Source organism: Hemitrygon akajei, chromosome 17 (genome assembly GCF_048418815.1).
Source record: "Hemitrygon akajei chromosome 17, sHemAka1.3, whole genome shotgun sequence".
In the NCBI taxonomy this organism is placed as follows: domain Eukaryota; kingdom Metazoa; phylum Chordata; class Chondrichthyes; order Myliobatiformes; family Dasyatidae; genus Hemitrygon; species Hemitrygon akajei.
Genome location: NC_133140.1, coordinates 56,458,384 through 56,476,764, shown reverse-complemented (window position 1 = coordinate 56,476,764; position 18,381 = coordinate 56,458,384). Strand labels below are relative to the sequence as shown.

General features: G+C 38.8%; 1 protein-coding gene across 8 annotated transcripts in view; it reads right to left on the bottom strand.

The window, feature by feature from the left end:
• Positions 1–18,381, bottom strand: part of znf469 (zinc finger protein 469) — a 465,067-nt gene that overhangs the window by 378,023 nt on the left and 68,663 nt on the right. For 4 of the 8 annotated variants that reach the window (XM_073070178.1, XM_073070186.1, XM_073070182.1 and 1 more), the window contains exon 1: positions 3,733–3,952. The exons of the other annotated variants lie outside the window; for them this stretch is intronic. The gene's annotated coding sequence lies outside the window, so the exon portion shown is untranslated. Of the gene's footprint in view, positions 1–3,732; positions 3,953–18,381 lie in introns of those variants that run through there. 8 annotated transcript variants of the gene reach the window in all.

Genomic DNA, 18,381 nt, shown 5'->3' with positions numbered 1-18,381 from the left:
AAATTATCCACCATTGGTCCCCTTTACCAAACGTATGACAAATGTATACCATAAGGTAAAAGTGCAAAGTAATGCAAAATTATGTTAAAGTGACAATGTAAATAAGGCAAAGTAAATGCAGTAAATTATGGAAAAATTACAATCAGGCATGATCTAACTGCTGTTACAGAAAAATGGCTGCACGATGACTAGAGCTGCACATCAAAATTCCCAGGGTTTTTAATTATTGCTATGAGGAAGGACAGGGAAAAATGGGTTGGGAAGACACTTATAGTAAAGGAGAAAATCAGTGTAGTGATGAGAAATTATCTTGACTTGACACAGTATATTACAGAATTTGAATCAATTTTGGATGAGCTAACCAAAAGCAAGAGAAAGAAAACACTAATTGGAGTTTATTACTGGCTATCAAACAGAAGTGTCATATTGGGCACAAAATACACCAGTAAATTAAAAATGTATGCCATAGGAGTAATAAACGGAAATGAAGGGGGAATTCAATCTGCAAACAGATTAGACAAATTAAATTTCCTGCAATGGGATAGAAGATAAGTTTATGGATTTTATACAAGATGCATTTCTAGATCAATATGTTGAGGAACTAACAAGGAGAAATGTTATTTTAGGTCTTGTTCCGTGCAATGAAAAATGATTAATTGGGGATGTCTGTTTGCTTCTATTTGATCCATTAATTTTGTTGCCAAGGGGCTTTTGGCATTGATCAATCATAACATGACAGAATTTACCTTGAGCTTGAAAGAGATAGAATAAAGTAATGCAAAACTGGAGTCTAACATCTAAATGAGGATACGATGAAGGCATGAGACGATAAATGGCTGTGGTTGATTTGGATAACATATTGAAAGTTATGATGATATAAAGGCAATGTTTGAAGCTGCCAAAATCATATCTTTTGATGAATCAAAATGTGATTTATCTGTATATGACAAGAGAAATTAAAGATAGTGGATAATCCAAAGAAACAGCTTACAAAGTTTCCAGAAATAATCATGGGCCTGAGTGTAGGGTGCACTTAAGGAGCCAGGAAAGTAAGACTAAGAAATTGATAAAGAAGGACAATATAGAATATTAAAGCAATCTGGTGAAAAGCAAATTGTACTGCAAGACTGAATACAGGCAAGTCAAAAGGATAAAGTTAGCAAAGGATAATATGGGCCAAGAACATTTGTAATGGAAAACATGGAAATAGCCAAAGAAAAAATTAAGAATTACTGTCTGTTTTCACAGAAGATAACACAGAAATACTGCCTGAATTGTAAGACAATCAGGTTACTTTCCATTGTTTCAGCTTGTTCCTGCCCCACTGAACTCATATCTGCATACCACAATGCTGTTTTATTCCCCCTAGTTCAGTCACTTCCTATCTATATCTGTGACATTTCACACGCTCTGGATCTTTTGAATGATTTGAAGTTCCCTGATCCCAAGCAGCTTATTTTTACTATGGATGTCCAGTCCCTATACATCTCCACCCCCCACCAGGAAGGCCTCAAAGTTCTCCATTTCTTTCTGAACACCAGACCCAACCAGTTTCCATCCACCACCACTCTCATCTGTCTAGTGGAACTTGTCCTCACTCTTAATAATTTCTCCTTTGGCTCCTCCCACTTCCTAAACTAAAGGTGTAACAATGGTACTCACATAGGTTCCAGCTAAGCCTGCCTTTTTGTCGGCTACATGGAACAGTCTACGTTCCAGCCCACAATGGTGTACATCCCCCATTTTTCCTATGCTACATCGCATTGGTGCTGCTTCCTGCACCCATGTGGAGCTTGCTGACTTCAACAACTTTGCCTCCAATTTCCACCCTCCCCTCAAATTTACCTGGTCCCTTTCCAACACCTCCCTCCCCTTTCTTAATCCGCACTGTCTGTATCTCTGGAGACACCTTATCTACTGATGTCTACTATAAGTTCACAGCTACCTGGACTATATCTCTTCCCACCCTGTTATTTGTAAAAATGCTTTCTTCTTCTCTCAATTCCTCCGTCTCCACCACATCTGCTCTCAGGATGAGGCTTTTCATTCTAGAATGACGGAGATGTCTCCCTTTTCCAAAGAAAGGGATCCACCATCAATGCTGCCCTCAACTGCATCTCTTCCATTTCAAACCCATCTGCCTCTACCCCACCCACCGGCCACCCTACCAGGCACAGGGTTCCTCTTCTCCTCACCTACGACCCCACCAGCCTCTGCGTCCAGCACATAATCCTCTGCTACTTCCACCATCTCCAATGGGATCCCACCACCAAGCACATCTTTCCCCGTCCCCCTCTTCTTGCTGCTTTCCTCAGAGATTGTTCCTTAGGTGACTCCCTTGTCCATTTGTCCCTCCCCCCAATCTCCCTCCTGATACTTATCCTTGCAAGAGAAACAAGTGCTACACCTGCTCCTACACCATCTTGCTCACTACCATTCAGAGCCCCAAACATTCCTTCCAGGTGAGGCAACACTTCACCTGTGCATCTGTTGTGTCATACACTGTGTCTGGTGCTCCTGGTGTGGCCTTTTATATATCAATGAGACCCGATATAGATTAGAAGACCGCTTTAGCAAGCACCTATGCTTTGTCCACCAGAAAAAGCGAGATCTCCCAGTGGCCACCCATTTTAATTCCACTTCCCATTCCCATATGTTGATCTTTGACCTCCTCTACTGTCACGTTGAGGCCACACTCAGATTGGAGGAACAACATCTTATATTCCGTCTGGGTAGCCTCCAACCTGATGTCATGAACACTGATTTCGCGAACTTTCAGCAATGCCCCCAACCCCCCTCCCCATCTCCTTTACCATTCTCCATCCCCCTTTCCCTCTCTCACCTTATCTCCTTGCTGCCCATTTGCTCCCTCTGGTGCTCCTCTCCCCTTTTCTTTCTTCCATGGCCTCCTGATCTCTCCTATTAGATTCCTCCTTCCCCAGCCCTGCATCTCTTTCACCACTCAACTTCCCAGCTCTGTACTTCATCCCTCCCCCTCCCGGTTTCACTATCACCTTGTGCTTCTCTCTCCTGTCCCCAACCTTTAAATTTACTCATCTTTTTTTTCTCTCGGGTCCTGCCAAAATATCTCGGCCCAAAGCATTGACTGTACTTTTTTTCCATAGATGCTGCCTGGTCTGGTAGGTTCCTCCAGCATTTTGTGCATCTGCAGATTTTCTCTTAGGTTAATTTCAGTCTGAGGTTAATTTCAGTCTTTTTAAATCTAATTATCACAACAGTATTTTTGTGAGTTAAAGTATGCCAAGAACAGTAAGATAAATTTTTCATTCACAATTCCCATGATTTTGTTACCCCACTCATGTCAAATGAAGGTTCATTCTTGGGGAAGGTGCTTGGTACTTTATTCGAGAATCAGTGGCCTAGGAAGAACACATTAGAATAGTTGTTGGTAATAGGAGCCAATAAATCTAAAGAGCTTTATGGTCTACATTCCAAAGCCTTGAAGGAGGAAGTGGGGGCCCTGTCATTTTTTTAAAAATGCACTCTAGAATTGTGTCTGAGAAACTGGAGTGCGGCAATTGTGACCAAGTCATTGAAAATAAAATGTGGGGAGAGTAAACAGAGAACAACTGATCTGTTAGTTAACATTAGTGATAGCAAAAATGCTTCAATTTTGTAATGAAAGATGAGGTAACAAAATATCTTCAAGAGAATACTAAGATTGAAAAGAGTCAACATGTATTTATGAATAAAAATATTTATTTGACTAACCTACTGGAGCTCTTTAAGGATGTAAACAGTAAAGTAGAAAAGGGAGAAGCAGTGGAGACAGGTGCAGTGAAACTCTGAGAATCAGCTATTTGTTTTGAAATCTCACTGATTGTGTAGTCCTTTTAAGCAACTAGGATTGCCAAGCTCCCTTTAATGGACACTGGAGCCCCAGTTCCCTTGCTCTCTCGAAGTTCATCTGGTTCCGTTTTCTGTGTTCCCTTGAAACTTAGAGAGTAAAATTGTAATGGAGCATTAATTGGAATAACAACTAATAATTCAAAATCTGCTTGTCTCACACTATCCAAGTGCTAAACCTGCTGGACTGTAAAGTTTTCCTTTATTTGGATGCTTCTCACCACATACAAGGTTGATGAATAAGGTTAGAGCACACAGAACTGGGGATAATATTTTGACACAGAAAGAAAATTGGTTATATATCAGAAAGGATCCTTCTCAGGCTGAATGCTATGGCAAATAAAGTACCATTGGGATTGGTGCTGGACCCAAACTTTCACAAAATGTTTACTATTGATTTGGTTAAGGAGATAAAAGGTCATATATTCAAATCTCCTGAATATATCAGTAATATATAAGACTGTGAACATAGAGAAACCATTAAAGAGACTTCAAGAGGATACACTGAATTAGTGAGCAAGAACATGGTTGACGGAACACAAGATGGCAAAATGTTACATTATCTTCTTTGATATAAAGCTCCAATAATCAGTGAAATGATGTACTTGCCACAGAGTAATATAGTTGTTAGGTTTATCATATGTTTCCAGGGTTATCCTGTAAGGAGAAATTAAGCAGACAGTGAATATATTCTTGCGAGTTGAGGGGAATAAGAATAAATCTCACCAAGACTTCAAAATTCTTAAAGGACTTAACAGACTGGATGATGAAACAATTTTCCTGCTAGTTGAGAAGACTTAGACTAAGGGGCCAAAGTTTCAGAATAAGTGGTATATACTTTAGCACCGAGATCAATGATTTCTTCAATCGGAGGTTCATGAATCTTTAGAATTTTTCTACCCCAGAGACCAGTGAAGACTTTGTTAGAAACATAGAAAACCTATAGAACAATCAGTTGAATGTTGCTGTACTCAGTCAAAACAGATTGAAATAGGGATAAGTGTATGAAAGCAAATGGAGCCCAGATAGATCCGCCATTATGTTAACGTATGTTCAAGCGCCAAATAGCCTACTCTTTCCTCTTATGTTTTATTTTGCCACATAGAAATGAAGATATTATTATGAAAATCTATTTTGGCTGATCTGCTTAGAAATGTCTGTCATTGTATACAAATGATCACAAAATCAGGGACTTCCGGTAAGATGGCGATTGTTTAGCTGCTCCAAACTTTTGTTCCGTTACTGTCGCTACCTTTGCACTAAATGTCTCCATTTTTTAAACCTTAGGAATTATTTCGGTATCTCTTACTTGCCTGTGAATATATCTAACTTACAATGTCTAGCAAGAGTTCTAAATCCGGGAGAAAAGAAGCTATGACCCCGTCGGACGAGACGATGGTTGCGCTGGGAAAGCTCCGAGACGAAATCTTAAAGGAATTTAAAACTGCTTTCAAACAGATAGAAGACAAACTGGATCGGATCAACGATAAAGTGGACAAACATGCTGAACACTTATCTCGCATCGATTCAACTTCTGAAGATTTAGAAACTCGTGTTCGATACTTGGAGACTCTCTGTTCCAGCTTAGAGGAAAAATCTAATAAACTTCTTTCCAAAATGGTGGATCTCGAAAATCGTAGCAGACGCTGCAACATCAGAATTCTGGGATTACCAGAGGCGACTGAAAAGGGACCAACCGTGAAGTTTTTCGCTGAGTTTCTCTGTGAGTTATTCAGGAAAGATTTGCTTCCGAAGCCGCCCGAGCTCGAATGGGCACACAGAGTTTACGTTCCCCCCGGAATTCTGGGCTCCCATCCGTGACCAGTAGTCTTGTGTTTCCATCAATACCAGGTAAAACACAGTCTGATTGTGGAGGCACGTTGCAGAGGTTCTTTTTCTTTCCAGGATACAACCATTCGCTTTGTGGAAGATTTTGCACCCCAGACCTTAAAGATGCGCGCTGAGTTTAAAGGCGTAATGAAAGTGCTTTTTGATCGTGGTTTCAAACCTTCCCTTCGTAACCCTGCTGATCTACGAATGAAGCTTAATACCGGGAAATTCAAGTGGTTCAAATCAGCGAGGGAAGCTGAAGCGTTTGTGGCAAGTCTTCCGGCTATCCAGTCATCTTCGGAATCTGATCGGACCTCCTAAAATGGTGGATAAGTACTCCTCGTAGTAAAATTACTTTCTCTGGACTCGGAATTCACTTGAATCACTCAGACATTATTCACTGAAACTTTAAGGGCTGTTGACAATCTCTCCCGGGATTTGGTGTGTGTGTAACCTATTTTTATTCTTGTATAACTTTACCTACAGAGTTCTACAACTAATTCTAACTTGTTTTGGAGGTTCGAAGTCTTTAGTGAAGGCCTCCCTGTTGTCGGTTCATAGTTCAACTGCTGATTTATTTTTCCTTTGCTTTAAATATTTATTTATTTTATCTTTTTCTTTTCTTCACCCCTTTTTTCTAATCTCTGAACTTTTCTCTCCCTTCTCTGTAAATGGTTGATAAATACTCGTCTTGAATTTATAATTTTCCCCTTCCCCTTCTTTTTTCTTTTTCTTTCTTACCTTTTTTTTCCCTTTCTCTTACTTTATTCTTCTATAATTTTTCGCGGGTAGGTTAGTTCTGGTTTTCTTCCGATTTTCTCTGTATTAAGTTGTATATTTCTGCAGAAGGTGTTCTAATCTGTAGTTATGTTTTCTAGTGCATAAACTAGTTATTATTTGCTATAGTATTTATACGGAACTGTTGTTAATGACACAGATCTGGAAGTTGTATTTGGGTTAATTTTTTTGGTAGAGCTAGCTACTTGTTTTGGTAGCCGTCTAGTTTTGGGTTGTGCGGATGGGGTGATTTTCCAGTTCCAACATCTCTTTATTGCTTAGGACATATTTATATTTTGACCTTACGAATCTATGTTTACATCTCTGCTCCCAGACTGCTATTGTACTGCTTGATTTTTTATATGCCTGCTGCCTTTTATGCATTAGTAATTGATAATGGCAAGTGCACTTAAATTCGTGAGCGGGAATGTAAAGGGACTGAACCACCCTGTTAAAAGGAGGAAGGTATTCTCACATATTAAACAACTCAAAGCTGACATTGCTTTCCTCCAAGAAACTCATATTCGTTGTTTTGATAACTCCCGGCTTCTGTCAAAGTGGGCGGGTCAGCATTTTCATTCATCCTTTGCCACTAAAGCTAGGGGAGTTTCCATTCTTATTAACTCAAATATTCCTTTTGAACTCCATAATAAAATATCTGATACAAATGGCCATTTTATTATTGTTTCTGGTAAACTATATAACACTAAAGTTGCACTAGCAAACCTGTATGCCCCCAACTTTGATGATGTTAACTTTTTTGAACGTTTTTTTTCCTCACTACCAGACTTAAACTCATACTCTCTTATATTGGGTGGTGACTTCAACTGTTGGTTGGATCCTAAACTGGATCGATCGTCCTCTGTTACCAGATCACCTACTAAATCTGCCTTAGCTATTCAATCGTTTCTCTCTAATTTTGGTATCTCTGATATATGGCGTTTCCTCCATCCTACGGAGAGAGATTATTCTTTTTTCTCACATGTTCACCATACCTTCACTAGAATTGACTATTTCTTACTCAATAACCAACTTATCCCATTTGCCCACTCTTGTGACTATCAGAGCATACTGATCTCTGACCATGCCCCAATTACCCTCTCTCTGAACTTTCCTGGTCTCCCTCAGAGGAACAAACACTGGCGGTTCGATTCAACTTTACTATCGGATGATGATTACGTAAAATTTATTAAGGACCAGATAATCTTTTATTTTAACACTAATACATCACCTGAAGTGCCATCCCAGATTGTCTGGGATGCCATGAAAGCATATCTGAGGGGTCAAATAATCTCTTACACAGCAAATCTCAATAGAAGATCCCGTGCAGATCGAGCAGACCTCATTAACCAGATTAAAGATTTGGATCAAATATATGCCCAAACTAAGAACCCTGAATTATACAAGAAGCACGTTGAACTCCAAACTAAATTTAACCTTCTGTCCACTCAACCTGTCGAACGCCAACTTCTCAAAAGCAAGAGCCGCTTTTACATTCATGGGGATAAGTCTGGTAAATTCCTAACCAATCAGCTGAGGCGTTCCAAAGCCAAACAACATATTACAAAGATCCGGAAGGAGAACGGAGACTTTACATCGGATCATTTAGAAATTAATGACGCATTTAAAAATTTTTATTCTCGGCTTTATTCCTCTGAATCCCTAAATGACAATATCTCTGTGGATCAATTTTTACAGAACCTGAATATCCCCTCACTTTCATCTGATTTCAAAGCCAAACTCAATGCGCCTATATCACCAGAAGAAATATCTTTTGCAATTTCTGCACTGTCCTCAGGGAAATCTCCTGGACCTGATGGGTTCCCTGTGGAATTTTATAAATCATTCTCCTCACTTCTTTCTCCTCAGTTACTTTCAGTATTATCTGACTCATTTAATTACGGCAAATTGCCACCCTCTTTCAATGAGGCATCTATTATTCTTCTTTTAAAAAAGGGCAAAGACCCAACAGAGTGTTCCTCGTACAGGCCGATCTCTCTGCTCAATGTTGATGTAAAGATCTTAGCTAAAGTGTTGGCTCATAGATTAGAAACCGTTATTCCCTCCATTATCTCTGATGACCAAACAGGCTTTATTAAAAACCGTCTCCCTTTTTTTAACATTCGGCATCTATTTAATATTTTATACTCAGTTCCAACTGGGACTCCTGAATGTGTTATCTCCCTTGATGCGGAGAAAACATTTGACCGTATAGAGTGGAACTACCTTTTTGCAGTCTTAGAAAAATTTGACCTCGGCCAAAGTTTCATCTCTTGGATCCAATTGCTGTACCTGTGTCCTACTGCTTCTGTTCTAACTAATTTTCAGAAATCCCAAGTATTTAATCTCAAACGTGGCACCCGTCGGGGATGCCCCTTAAGTCCCTTTCTCTTTGATTTGGCTATAGAACCTCTGGCGATAGCATTTCGAAATTGTCCTGAATTGACCGGGATTTGGAGAGGGGGTGTTGAGCATAAAGTTTCTCTCTATGCTGATGACTTATTACTCTTTCTCTCAAATCCGTCTACATCCTTACCTCTAATGTTTTCACTTCTTTACCAGTTTAGCCAGATCTCTGGCTATAAACTCAACTTACATAAGAGTGAACTTTTCCCAATTAATAAAGAAGTACAAGAACTAATATTTCGTGATCTCCCTTTTAAAGTAGTCCATAATCAATTTACTTATCTTGGAATTACAGTCACAAGGAAGTTTAAAGATCTCTTTCATGAAAACTTTGTCAATCTTTCATATGCTATAAAACAGAGTCTGGTACAATGGTCACCTCTATCTATGTCCTTGGTAGGTCGTATTAATATTGTTAAAATGTATGTTCTCCCCAAATTTTTATACTTATTTCAATCTATCCCAATTTTTATTCCTAAATCTTTTTTTGATTCCTTAGACTCTATTATTTTGTCATATCTGTGGCAGAATAAGCGCTCTAGAATTAATAAAATCCACCTCCAAAAATCTAAAAAAGAGGGTGGCATGGCTTTACATAACTTTCGCTTATATTACTGGGCAGCTAATATACGTTGTGCTGCCTTCTGGTCTTTCTTCCACGGTCAACCCAAGTGCCCTAACTGGGTGGCAATGGAGTTGAGCTCCACTAAAGAATTATCCATATCTGCACTTCTTGGCTCTGCACTCCCTAGCAGTCTGCCCAGATCAATAGCTAATCCTCTGGTTAGACACACTTTGCATATATGGGCTCAGTTCAGGAAATGCTATGGTTTCCAGGGGTTTTCAGTTTCTAGCCCTGTCGCACATAATCACCTTTTTTTACCTACTACGTACGATTCAGCATTCCATGTTTGGTACAGGAAGGGCATTAGACATTTTGAAGATCTCTTCATTGATAATCGCTTCGCTTCTTTTCAGCAGCTCTCCGTTAAGTTCAACCTGCCTAACGCTCACTTTTTCAGATATCTCCAAATCCGACACTTTACTGCTCCTTTAATTCCTAACTTTCCTGAAATGCCTGCGAAAAATGCTATGGACCTATTTCTTTCCATTAATCCACTAGGTAAAGGTTTAATTTCAATTATCTGAGATAAACTAGCAGCCTTACGACGGGCCCCTGTGGATAAAATCAAAATGGCCTGGGAGCAGGATTTAAATATCTCCTTATCCGAGGAGAGCTGGGACTCAGTTCTCAAATCGGTTAACTCAACCTCCCTTTGTGCTCGCCATTGCCTCTTACAGTTTAAGATTGTTCATAGAGCCCATATGTCTAAATCTAAACTATCTCGATTCTACCCTGGCATTAGTCCGCTCTGTGATAAATGCAAGAGGGGCGTGGCCTCCCTCATCCATATGTACTGGTTCTGTCCTAGCTTGGAGAAATTCTGGAAAGATGTCTTCACTACATTATCGGGTATTCTGAATCAGCACCTAGAACCTAACCCCTTAATTGCTCTGTTCGGTTTTTGGGGCGAGACAGATTTATGTCTGGGTCCGACCAAATGCCAAATACTATCCTTTGCCTCTCTCCTGGTGAGACGCTTGATCCTCCTTAGATGGAGAGATGTTGCCCCACCCACTCATGCGCAATGGCTTAACGACATTATGGCCTGCTTGGACCTCGAAAAAATTCATTATTCAGTTCTTAATTCGGATCTAAAGTTCCATAAGGTCTGGGGACCTTTTATCGAGTACTTTCATAACCTTCTTCTTGACTAGGGTTTTTTTTTCTTTTTTTTTTCTTCTTTTTGGTCCCTTGCTTTCAGCTCCCTTTTTTTTCTGGTAGTAGGCATTATTATCCTCTGTTACTAAGTGTATTCACAGTCTGGGAGTTTGACTGTCCGGACTTATACTCTTTATACTGTGTGGTGGTTGGTCTGGAGTTGTTGTTTTTTTCTTGTGTTGTGGGGATTGGGGAGGACACTAAGCTCACTTGTCTTTAATTTAGGTGCTTTTTTGTTAAATTCTCTTCGTTTGTAGCATATTGTTATTGTATGCTTAATCTTGCTCTGTATTAATGCTCCCCATTGGGATTTGGGGTTTGGGGTTTTTAATTTTGTAAAATGTTTTGAAAAACTAATAAAAAATTTTTTTTAAAAAAGATCACAAAATCAAAGAATGGTTCGAGGCACAGGAGGCACTATTTGGCCTGTTAAATCTACAAAACTTTATGCAACAACAGTCTTGACATTTCACACCCTACCCTTTCCCCATAACTCTGCAAATTCTTTCCTTTCATACATGACTAAGTTGTGTCAGCTCTAAAATACTCACTGGCTTCAAGCAAAGGAAGGCCAGGTAGGTGGATCTTAACTGAAGGTGAGTCACCAACTTGAACCAGCAACTTGTAAATCATGTATGTCAACAGCAGCTTTTCCTATACATAGTATCTTTCAAAGAGTTGACATGGAGTATTTTCTTCTGTCACATTTCCTACAGGAGCCTAATATGCACAAAAACATGTATGATCAAGTGCAAGTGAGAAAACTTGCTTGCAACAGCACCACAGGCTCATCGCATAAGAGACAACATTCACAAGAAGATAGATAGATAGATAGATAGATAGATAGATACTTTATTCATCCCCATGGGGAAATTCAACATTTTTCCAATGTCCCATACACTTGTTGTAGCAAAAACTCATTACATACAATACTTAACTCAGTAATAATATGATATGCATCTAAATCACTAACTCAAAGGCATTAATAATAGCTTTAAAAAAAAAGTTCTTAAGTCCTGGCAGTTGAATTGTAAAGCCTAATGGCATTGGGGAGTATTGACCTCTTCATCCTGTCTGAGGAGCATTGCATCGACAGTAACCTGTCGCTGAAACTGCTTCTCTGTCTCTGGATGGTGCTATGTAGAGGATGTAGAGGAAAACACTAAATTAAACATAAATTATTCAAAATTGAGAAGGAAAAACACAATTAGAAAAAAAGTCCATGGAGCACACAATCTGTGTTCCTTCACTGAATTGCACAGATTTTTAAAAAAAATGCTGGATACTAGTAACAAAATCAACAGATGCTGGAAACACTCACAGATCAGAGAAAGTGATATAATGTCAATGTTTCAAGTCTTTGAGCTGAAATGTTGGCTATGTTCCTCTTTCCAGAGATGCTTTCTGACTTGTTTTCTGCCTTTTCACTTTACTTTGGGAGGAAAAATGGCATCAAATCTGCCCAGACAGCATCATACACAAGAGTCCAACATTGTAATAATGTGGCTTGGCTTGTGAAATGTCATCATATCACATGTTTGTAAACAACAAAAAACAGAATTCACCAAACAGCCAATCATGAAAATATGACTGCTCTCAATCAAGAATGAGAATATGAGGTTGCCCTTGAAGTTATTAATATAAAAACCCACTTTGTCCAAAATGTAAATCATAGAGCACTACATCATAGAAACAGGCCCTTCAGCCCATCTAACCTGTACTGGCCTGGTCTTCTGCCTTTTTCCAGCTACATGCACCTGGACCATAGCCGTCCACAGCCCCCTCATCCACATACCTACCTATCCAAACTTCTCTGAAATGTTATACGGTATTTGAATCCTCATCTACCACTTCCACTGACATCTTGTTCCAGACTCAAACCACAACTGGGAGAAGTTTCCCCTTAAACATTTCCCATTTCACTCTAAACCTATGACCTCTAGTTCTATTTCTTCCAACCCAAAGAGAAAAAGCCTGCATGGATGCACCCTACCTGTACCCTTCAGAATTTTGTATACCTCAGTAAGATCTCCCCTCATTCTCCTTAAGAAAATGAACGGAACATTTCTAAAGTTCAAAGATGAGCATCAGAGTTGCACAGCATAGCAACAAGCTCTTTAACCACCACATCTGTGCCAACCCTTTTTTGTTCATCTGTACTAATCCCACTGGCCTATTCAAGTCTCTTAAATGTATCTAATTCCACCACCCCCTAGGGTTTCAATCCCATAGCTTCCTAATGTGACAGTACAGGTCATTAGGGTGGTGAAAACGACACAGGTCGGGGCATTAGATATAACAGGGAGAGGTAATGCTGCAACTTTGCAAAAATACTGATTTGGGTGCTTTTGGAGATTTGAGTCTGCATTGTAGCGAGGATGTGATTATGCTAGAGAAAGTGCAGAGGCACAATTCATTCTTCTCATTTTCAGTTCCTTTCGACCACAAAACTCCGTGCATTATACAATGCAGATGTTTTAAGCATGCATTTCTTCCTCAATTCCTCCCCTCACCAAAACAATGACATTGTGTCTTTCTGATTTTAAATAGCCAATTAGAATTGTAAGCCCAGTCCTCTGCTGCTGAACCACAAGTGACAGAAGATGGGATTCCATTACTTGTCTGACAAACTTCTGTTGCAGCACAGGCAGAAGCCAACATATTTAGACATAATGCAGTAGATTAGGCTTAAGTCATGCAAGCTCAGACAACAGGCATCTTTCAAGGCAAGACTACTTCATTAAACTGGTAGGACAGGCAGTGGAATAGCAAGGAGAGCCATTACAGATGTGCATGTGTATGATCAGTTGATGTTTATACGCTCTGGAAGATGTCCTGCAGCTTCAGTTCACACAGAACTCCCGCATGAACACTAAAAATGTATTCATGGCAAAAGTACTGAAGTAATATCAGATCATCTTGGACCAATCCCCCAAATAAGAAGGCAGTTCCATCCTACCCCACAGCAATCTGCAAAATTAAATATCAGCTGCATAATGGCCATTTAAATAGCACTCCATTCAGCTACATTGTGGATGCTAGTGCTAAATCATTTTTCTGTTACGGTATTATAGCTCAATTTCAGAATCATTTTTATTATCACTGACATTAATCATGAAACTTACTGTTTTGTGGCAGCAGTACAGTACAGGCATAACAAATTACAAAACCTGGCAATAAAGAGGGGAATAGTGAGGTAGTGTTCATGGACCGTTCACAAATCTCATGGCACAAATCTCATGGAAGAAGCTGAGTGTGGGTCTTCTGACTCCTGTATAATTTCAACTCTCAATACTTCACTGTTCCAAATGAACATTCACAACAGACAAGATCACACTGATGCTGCATTGGCGCAGTCCAGTCTTTTGTGAGTCATTTTCTTTCGGTGATTTAGTTTCAGAAGTATCAAAATTGTATTTGCATTGTGGTCAAATGTAGTAGTCTGTTCCAATTTTTTAGACAAGTTTATCTCAATTATTTTCAATGTTATTAGAGTCATATGTTAAATAAGTTTGAAATTAAAATTAAGCCATGGAATTGTACCTTTTAACAACTTTAGAGCTCAGAACTGAAATAAGTAGACATTATAAGTCTGCTGTTTGAGATATCCCATCCCAGTGCTCATAATGGACATTAGTTACTCCATCTGACCAGACAACATTTTCCACATACTTTGTCTATTCCAAAGATATGTACCAGCCTGTTCTCTTTTTACAGACCTCAATGAGGTTTATTTCATTTTGTTCAGACTCTACCCAACCAAAATTATGTTCTTTCCCTGGATCAAGCCACAAAACAGCTACTTCAGTGTTTCCGTGTTCCAAAAATAATTTAAGTAAACCTTAATGTCACCTGACCTCTTTAACACCATATTTCTGGCATCCTTGCAAATACAGTGCCATTGGCACCATCTCCCAGCACAGCAAACAAAGAGCATAAAAATCTTTGCTTTCCTCTTGGTTAACAATCTGTATCAAATTAAAATCTGGTCACGTGACAATTTCTGATCAGTGAAAAGAAGTTTATCCCTTCCCAGCTTGGCAACATTTTATAAATACATGCAAAGAATGAAAAAGAATGAAGATAATGTAACAAGAGGGTCAGCTTAGCTGAACTGAATATGCACACAGCAACTAAAACTTTTTGAACCCAGTGAACGATCTCCTCCAAGTTGTTCGGATCTTCAATCAAAACAAATCAGAACAGTTTATGTGTCTACAGTCAGTTCATGTATTGCTTCAACTCTTACTCAAGTTGTACGGATTTTTTTCGAATGTTCTGATGAATCTCTAAAAATCTGCTCAAAGAGTTGATAGGTATACTACAGTTCATAAGCATTGTGGTTGACAGAACACAGCTTTAGGAATGATCAGCTTAACTTTATCAGCCAAACTGTAGTCAGTTAGATCAGACCCTGATGTTAACAATTCCCCTATTCTTAACTGCACAGATATTTGTTATATGGTGCTGGAAAATGCTCCTTAAGGCTTTGTTTGAGCTGTACAGTTTTATTCTCCCAATAAGTAAATAGATCTTCGAGAAATCAAACAGATCTCCAGCATGTGCCATGAATCATATCAGTAAATAAATATGTTTGTACTGTAATAATAGAGGTGTCTTCTTATTATTTTCAAATGGATCAATCTTGCCCTGTCTGTATCAAAGTTTGTCCTGGTGTGTATCCCTTTACACTGGACTCCAAGTACTGGTAAAAAAAAATCTTCAAATTTTTTTATCAATTTGAAGCTGTCATTGTATACATCACCTAATCTATAATTTAGTTCAGACAGTGAACAAAGTATTAATCAGATCATTTAAATATGATAGAAACTGGAAATATTGAAAGACAGCACTGATCACGATCAGGCATTATCTTCATGGTGCAATCCTGATCAATTACAAAATACTGTACGTTCTATTCACTCCTGAAAGAGTCATTTGCTCCCCAAGGTACCCTGATATTAAATTTCTGACTAAGTCATTTAAATGTGTTCCACATACTAGAAAGCAGAATTTCATAAACACTGAAATGTGCATTTTGCAATGCCATATTTTTTACTAATGTTTCATTTAACCAATAACATTTTGGTTCCTCTTTACAGAAAGTCACTTTTTCATGGCTTCTGGTTCTAATCAAATGCATATATTTAAAAATGAAACATTTTCAGGAGATTATATGAATAGTGATCTGATTTGTTCTTTCTAAAAGACCATTCTTTCTTTTAGAATGCAATGAAACAAGCTATACTTCTCAGAAATCAAGGATATTATTATACTGTACCAGAATTCAGCAGTTCATTACCACAATAAATAACACATCCCAGATAGCTTCTGAGTTCAGTCAGTTCAACTTGCTCAAATTGCATTTATGCCACATAGGCCATATTTGATAAACATCTTATTTTATGCAACCAGGGAAAAGTGAAGAATTGGTCTCAGCCAATCCTAGTTGCTGCAATATGGACAAAGAATTTGTAGCGTAATTTCTCTTTGTTCTAACTTTCACATGGTCCATGTCTGACTCTCCTGGATTATTTCCTAGATTTCTTCATCTCTGGTTGAGGACACAGATCAATAACTATCATACAGAAAATTAATAGCTATTACATTTATATTTCTTCTTATTCTTCCTGTAAGAACTCTAGCCCACTCTCCCAATTTCTACCCTTTCAATGCATCTGTTCTGGTTATGAATCTTTACACCCAGTTAACTCCACAATGCCTTCTTCTTTTCTTGACCTTGGTTTCCTCACTAAAATGATCAAGACTTCAACTGAGTTGAATATATTTGCTTTCACACCCTCTTTTACCAGAGTAAGGTTAGACTTCTAATTATCGCCTTCCAAGAACAACTTTTTAGCATCTCCAACAACATGCAGCTTCTCATAGCATCTATTTATTTATCTTGAAAGCCAATACTAGCAGTTTGTCCACTCACCTCTTCGTACCATCCAGGAATCCAAATTGTCCTTCTCGGTACAGCAGCAATCCATTTGTATTTTCTCCCAAATCTATAAAACTGCATTTGGTACTCACAAGGCTAGCTCCTCCACATTGGAGAAACTGAATATAGATTGAGTGACTGCACTGCAAAGCACCTACATTCAGTTTGCAGGACTAACACCAGTTGGCTTTCACTATAATTCTCCATCCTACTGCCACTCTCTCCTATCTGCCAGTATTCTCCAGTCATGTTCTGGTGGGACCTAACATAAACATGAAGAACAATGCCTCTTGTTCCATCCATGCAGGTTATAGCCTTTGGGACTCCAAATCAAAGTTTACAATTTCAGGCAACATGCTTCTTCTCGTGTGTGAAGGAACTGTAGAGTTTTGCTATAAGATTATCTAACCAAAATATTAGCTAATTTTCTCACTCCATTAATTCTGCCTGACTTGCTGGGCATTTCCAGTGTTCTTTTAGTTTTAGATTCCAACAGCAGCTCTGACTGGGTTACATAGATCTGACATCTTTTTATAAGTTTTATCTCTCTAACTGCTCATGAATCAACCAGATAGTTCCATAAACTTTGGGATTACCTGGGCAATGCTGGTTCCCCGCACTTTCTGCGATCTAAAACTGACATTTTCACTCCAGTTTTGACAAAAGTCTTTCAAATGAAACATCAACAGTATTTATTTCTGCAGATGTTGTCTTGAATACAATTAGATCACGTTAGAACAACTATGAATATTCTTGGGTCCCTTTGCTATTACATCTACCACTTGGAGGACACATGCAATTCAGATTTCCAGAATCATTTTTTCTAAGGAAAGGAGGATGAACTTTTTGCATACCTGTAACTTAACAACCCATGTCCCAGACCCTTTCTGCCAGCAGTGTTTCCAAACAAGAAGATTAATAGGCAACGCACACAAAATGCTAGAGGGACTCAGCAGGCCAGGCAACATCTATGGAAAAGACTACGGTCAACATTTTTCGCTGAGACCCTTCATCAATCATGATGAAGGATCTCAGCCCGAAATGTCAACCGTTTACTCTTTTCCATAGATGTTGCCTGCCCTGCTGAATTTCTCCAGCATTTTGTGTGTGTTGTTTGGATTTCCAGCATCTACAGATTTTCTCTTGTTTGAGGCAGGTTAATAATCAGCATTTACCAATTAAATATATCCTCCAACTCTGTGACACAAAGCTCCTCTTAACTGGTTAGCTAATCTTACAAAAAACATTTGGCTAATCTCCAATCAGTCCAATTCTATTTGTAGTATAGGATAATCAAAAGCATTAATCACCATTTCCAGGTAAAACAACATCCCCGGGCACTATGGTAGCGTAGCAGTTAGCAAGATGCTATGATAGCTCAGGGTGTTTCAGAGTTTAGAGTTCAATTCCAGAACCATCTGTAAGGAGATTATACAGTCTCCCTGTGAATCATGTGGGTTTCCTCCAGGTACTGATGTTTCCTTTCACAGTTGAACAGTAGGTTTAATTGGTCATTGTAAACTGTTCTATGTTTAGGCCAGTGTTAAATAGGTGGTAGCAAGGCAGAGTGACTCATTGGGCATGAAGGGACTGTTCCATGCTGTTCTCTAATAAGAAAATAACACAAAATTTGGAGAATTAATTCCAACATTATGGTCAATTACTATATGGTTTTGGTTTCTGGTTACTGCTTTTTTTAAAAAAAAATTGCTATTTTGCGCTGTTTTGATCATGACAGATTGACTCTGCAGCCTGCAATCAATAAACGACTCAG